This window comes from Ambystoma mexicanum, chromosome 4p, assembly GCF_040938575.1.
Source record: "Ambystoma mexicanum isolate Mex_15411 chromosome 4p, UKY_AmexF1_1, whole genome shotgun sequence".
NCBI lineage: Eukaryota > Metazoa > Chordata > Amphibia > Caudata > Ambystomatidae > Ambystoma > Ambystoma mexicanum.
Genome location: NC_090927.1, coordinates 1,146,889,511 through 1,146,896,009, shown reverse-complemented (window position 1 = coordinate 1,146,896,009; position 6,499 = coordinate 1,146,889,511).

The following is a 6,499-nucleotide window of genomic DNA, read 5'->3' as shown; positions in this document are numbered from 1 at the left end:
GGTTAAGATCGCTTCCCTAGGTTCCTCCCCAAAGACAAACTTGACACCCTTCTTCAACAGAGAAGTAAGAGGAAGTACTGTGTTAGAGAAATTGGGAATGAACCTTCGATAAAAGTTAGCTAATCCTAGGAAACTTTGTAACTCCTTGATGTTGGCCGGTCCCTTCCACTCTCTAATCGCCTTTATCTTGATTGGGTCCATCTCTATTCCTTCTTTGGACAGGATAAATCCCAAGTAGGACACAGAAGTCATTTCAAAATGGCACTTTTCTGGCTTGATCAGCAGTTGATGGGACTTAAGGCGCTGTAGCACCTGCCTGACTAGTTGCCTGTGGTCTGTAAGTGTCTTGGAAAATATCAAGATGTCATCAAGGTATACCACCACCGATATAAATAACATATCGGCAAACACCTTGTCCATGTATCTTTGGAATACGGCTGGAGCATTCACAAGGCCAAACGGCATCACCCTGTATTCATATAAGCCAAAGGTGGTGCGAAAAGCCGTCTTCCATACGTCCCCTTGTCTTATTCGCAACAGGTGATACGCACCTCTCAAGTCAAACTTAGTAAAGTACACAGCTCCTTGTAGAGCCTCCAATATGTCCCGTATAACGGCATGGGATACCTGTCCCGGATGGTTACTTTATTCAGGCCTCAATAGTCTATACAAGGGCGTAATTCTGCAGAGTCCTTTTTGGCGATGAAAAATAAAGAGACCCCACAGGAAGATCTAGATTCTCAGATGAGCCCATTTTGTAGAGTTGCATTTAAGTAGTCTCAAGGGCCCTCCGCTCAGGGAGTGACAAAGGGTACATACGCCCAAAGGGAACTACTGCCTCCGGAATCAAGTCAATGCAGCAGTCTTACGCCCTATGTGGAGGCAATGTTCTGGGTACAGTATCCATAAATACTTCCGAAAATACATGATACTGAAGAGGAACTGAGGATACTATTAATGGACCGTTGGCAGGTCTTCCTTCTTCAGATCGTGCGTTAGTAGTAGAGTTAGTGGGCAGGTTCATGCAGTTGGCCTTACAGAACGGTGAATTAAAGTTCACCTTGTTTGCAGTCCAGTCGATGTGCGGGTTATGCCTTCTTAACCACGGAATTCCAATCACCAAAGGAAAGTGAGCTGCTCTGATCTGATCGAACACCAAATACTCTTCATGATGGCCCATTCTCATTTTAAGAGGGATCGTCTCTGTAGTCATAGGTCCTGATGACAGAGGTCTGCCTTCTACACCCTCTACTGGTATCGGAGCAGTCTTTGGCCTTGTAGACACCTGGTGTTCCATCGCCCATTTTAAGTCAATGAAATTGCCTGCTGCTCCACAGTCTAACATGGCCATTACCTCGGTGGGAGCAGACTCAGATAACCACAGATTAACCTTAAACACCATCAGACTGTTTTCCTCAGTATTTTCTAGGGTTCTTGAGTTGTTGCAAGGGTACTTGTCAGGTCCACCGACACTTCCCTTGCAGCAGAGCGGGGGCTGGAGTTTTCCTTCCGTCGCAGAGGTACTTCTGGACAGTCTCTTAATAAGTGTTTAGAGGAACCACAGTACATACACAATCCGGCATCACGTCGCCGTTTTTCGCTCTTCTGGAGTCAAAGGTCCTCGGGTGGCTCCTATTTGCATGGGTTTTTCCGCCATGGTCGTGGATCTTGTTTGAGGTGGAGGTGAAGGAGAAGGGAGACCGATAGCATGAGGAGTTCCGCCGAGTCGTCTTCTTTCTTGCCAACATTCCTGTAGACGAAATTCTATCTGGAGAGACAAAGTCATCAAATCCCAGAATGAAGCGGGCCTGGCTACTCGAGCAAGCTCATCCTTAATTTTGTCATGAAGACCTTGTCTAAATATAGTCTGTTGGGCCGAATCTGGCCAGTCTGCCTTGGCCGCTAGTCTCTGGAAGTGGGAAATGTAGGTTTGAAGATCGGTGTTTCCCTAGCGAACGTCCAGAATGGCTTCCAGAGAGGAGTAGAACACTTCAGGTCTGTCAAACCTTTCCTTGAACATCTCCAAAAAATGGTCATAGTCAGTTCAGGGATGGTTCATTATTGGTGACCAACGGAGTGGCCCAGGATAAAGCGTTTCCAGTGAGGTTAGCAATGATGAAACCGACCCTTGATCTGGCTGTATCATAGGCATGGGGCCGGAAGGCAAAATACACCTTGCAGGCGTCAAGAATGTCCTTTAGACCTCCCGTGTGCCCATCATATTTACCAAAAGAGAGCAGCATAGTTGGCAAGTCGCCACGATCATCTCGGTGTAAAACCACCTGTTGTCGGAGCGCAATATTCTCAGTTCTCAAGGCTTGAACCTCTGCAGTTAAATTCTGCATAGCAGCCACTAGTTCTTGGTAATGCTCCAAGGAAGCCATGGTGTGAGTTGGGCGTTGTATACTGTCAGGCTCAGGGTCTAACTCCCCCTTCTCCTCACCTGAATCCTCAGAAGTGTGATCCTTAAGAACCGCTTCAGTTTTTTTCCGATCCTTCTTCTTCTTGGGTTTTTGATCCTTGAGTTTCTGTCCCTTTCGCTCGTGTAAATAAGGTCTGGCCCCTCCAGAGGCCACCTTGACAGAAATGAGAATCTGCCCTCGGGGAACCCCGGGCGGCCAGCCTCGCTCCCAGGGAAAAAGCCGGAAGGCAGAAAAAACCCTGGAGATGATGGTGGTTCTCAGAGATGGTGCAAATATCCAAAGACCAAAGTCCGCACGAAATACTGTCTAACTGGATAACAAAACTACTAATCAAGAAATGAGAAACCCGGGAAAGGAAGAAACTCAGAGGAAAGAAAGAAGGAAAATATCAGGAGGAAGGAATCTAGAACAGTTAAGAGAAAACTTAAAGGAACAGACAGTTGTAAAAAAAAAATACACAGGCACAGTCTAGTAGATAGAAAATAGAAAAGAAAGCAGGTGTACTCCAGACGTGAGCGGCTCTACGCAAAAGGTTAGCCAGAGTAAGAAGATGGAACGAAATTGCCGTTCACGTCTAAGGTTGCAGGTGCAGTCAAGCAAGAACAGACAGGCACCGTGCACAGTAAAGTAAGAAAAGAAAAGAAAAGCAAACGCTGCTTACGTGCAAGGTAGGCGATGGCAGCAGAGCCGAACGGCCAGGCACCGTGAAAGGAAAAGTTTAGAAAACAAAGAAAGGAAAAGCAAACGCTGCTTACGTGTAAAGCAGGCGAAGACAGCAGAGTCGAACGGCTAGGCGCTGTGAAAGGAAAAGTATAGTAAACAAATAAAGGAAAGGCAAACGGTGCCCACGTCCACTGCGGGTGCAGGCAGCGGAGTACACACGGACAGAACGCCGTGATAGAAAGATCATGAAGAAGAAACGTTAATAGACAGAAGACAGAAAGTAATGGACAGCTAAGGAGGGATGAAATTCCAGGGAAGGAAGAGTGCAAGCAACACAAGAGTTTCAACAACTAGAGTAACGGAGAGTAACGGAGCATAGTAACAGGAAGAAAACAGATACAATGCACCGGTGGGGGTACGGAGTCGGAACTTATAGATCAGGACGCCATGTTTGTTGAGGACTAGAGCATTAACATGAGCAAGTCAATGTCTCCAGTAGTTCCATAGTTTCCACCCGCAAGTCCTGACAATTCCTCTCAATCATGGTTCTGTTTTTTTATTTTCCCTTTGCATATGGCATCCACATCCTGTACCACATCCAACCCCTTGAATACCTCCTCAAAATCATACAGATTTTTTCCATACTTCCTACATTGGCACCCCAAAGGTGACAACACTTAGACAGATGTGATTTCCAACCGCAATGCCTGCCTTCTACAAACTCAGCCATACACTCTCTGTCCCCTGCAAAATGTTCAGTACTACCACATCTATAACAACATTTGATGGTGCGTCTGCCATGAGAACAACTAATTATTTCTCTTCGGCTACTTGATGCTCCTCTGCCTCTTCCTCTGGACCGCCAGTCAATATCCTAGTCGTTTCCTCTACTCCTCCAGTCAACATCTCTGTCTTTATTGGTAGTTTTACTGACTGATTTGCCCTTGTCTCTGCGCACCATGTTGGTTTCTGTAGGCTCCCTTATTTTCTTTGTTGCATCCATAATGCCGCTATTTTCTTTGGCCAACTCCTTAATAAAAGAAGTGGTATGTTCCACCTGTTTAGCTATTTCGATGGCTCTGTATAAATCTTGATCTTTCACCCTCCACATTTCCTCACAAACTTTATCTTCAGCACACTTAATCATTAACTGATCTCGAAGATGTTCCTCTTGACAACACAGCTTAAAGTGGCATTTGACGGCCAAACCCCTCAAAGCCATGAAAATTCCTCAATGCCCTTGTCCTTTCTTTGCTTCCTGGTGGCAAAACGATACCTTGCCAGTATTGTGTACTCCTTGACATCATAATGTTTATCAAGGTTCCATAGACTGGCCTCAAATAAGCTGAATACCACCCCATCCTCTAGCATAGGCTCAGGAAGTCTCTTTAACATCTCCTGGCCTCGATGGCCCAAACAGTGGTATAGAAGAGCATCTTTTCGCTAAAGGGAGTTGTTTGGACCATATACTGCAAGAACGAACTTCAAAAATCCTCTTTCCAATCCTTCGATTGAATGGTAGGTTTACCCACACCTTGGGGTAAAAACAATGCCGGACCAGGAAGGCTAGACATTAAATCAGTGTCCATTCCTATGGTGGTGTTACTGTGCCAGACAGCTTGTCTTGTAGCTGCCTTAATCCACTTAGTGATGTTTGCATAGTATTATTCCTCACTGCTCATTGTCCTATTTGTTTCAGTTTACTGGGGATGAAACTATCTTGAGCCTGTCGGCCGTTATGCAACCGCACTTCAATCCACAACTTGCTTGTGTATGTTCGACTAATTGTGCTATTACATGGTTCACTTTACTATTAACACTTTTGCAACAGTTTGTAACATGCATACATGGCTCTACTGCCATGAGCATGCATGTTCCCTTTATTGTGAACACCTTTGCTTCAGTTTATAATGTGTGTTTCACTTCACTGCTATAAGTTCCACATATGTACACACTTGCACTGCGACGAGGAGGCTGAGAAATTGCAATCCTTGATTGCTGGGTTACCGCGGGTGTTGCGTATTGTAGGTTGCCAGGGAAACTGGTTTCAACAAACAAAATGGCCCCCACACAGGTCAGCGCTGTAAGGTCCTTTACTCTATGGACGCGCAGATGACCACGTGAACACTGTGAAGCTCCAAGGAGGTTTAGGAGCAAGCTTGTGATCGCACAAGCTCGTGCAGCATCAAGCCCGCTCGCTGTGATAATTTAAATGAATACAGCAACCTTTCTCACTCCAAATGTTACCATGCTCCTTCACTTAGATGCTGCTCAATGTGAGGTTTCTCGTGCAGTTCCGTCCTCCCCACTTCTTGATATGCTTTCAACGGCCCGTACTGGCAAACGTACAAAGCACTTGCCAATACCTGAATTGGGATATTTCAATCCCTGCAGCTCCAATTGTTCACCAAGACACCAGGCAAATCCAGAGTTCATCGGACATACATTTTCAATGGCCATCAAAGGCATTTCCTCTAAGTGATTCTGACAATTCGACAAAAGCCAGCACTCGATGGGTCCACGTGGGTCTACGCTGCTACCTCTTCTCACTGCAGCCCCAGGCGGCAGCTTGTTGCCAATATAATTGGCCAACCTCTAACTGCCCTTCCCTATTCATATCCTCACATTCTCTTACATCATGAAGTTCTAAGATGTCAGACATACAGGTTACAGTGAAGATTCTATTCATGGAGCTGTGATGAACTATGTACACAGAAAACTATTTGCACTATACAACACCCTGCTTGGAGAGAATAGTTCTGCGTGTGATCTGCATTGGTTTGTAAGAAGCATGCATAACGTGCAGCCTTAAGTGGGGCCATTGTGTTATGAATGTTCATGGGAAGCCTGTTATATATTGGTACTAATTACAAGTGCTGGCCTTTCCTTACTTCCTTGATTAGATGTTAGAGGCAGGTAGGTTAACTGACAATATATATCCCTGTCTGGGATTAGTGTTGTGGTCAATTCAACCTTAACCATCCCTGGTTGTGGTGCTGCAGAGACTGAAATACCCCTGTTTTTGCCATCGGTAGTTGTGTTTTTAAAAGGGATGCAGCTGTCGATGGCCTTGGGTGATAGTGAGCAACACTACCATGCTTATTAGAACAAATTATTGTACTTCCCGTTGGTTCCGGGTTTTCTCTTGCAAGCTGGCATCCCCTGGGAATTCCCTGGCCATTGTTGGATGTGGTACTTTAAATGGAAAGAGAACACCTGTCTAGTGACAGACGGCAGAGCAGTCCTTCTCCCATTTATCCTGGGACACAGATGTTGAACATGGATAAAGGGCATCTCTCTCTAATGTGGTGTTATGTACCCGTTCCATGGGCAACACTGGGGGGGTAATGGCCCGTGGCCCCAGTTCACGGCCCGAGTGAAGAAAGGGCCATTAACGTGGGTCCAGGGCAGTT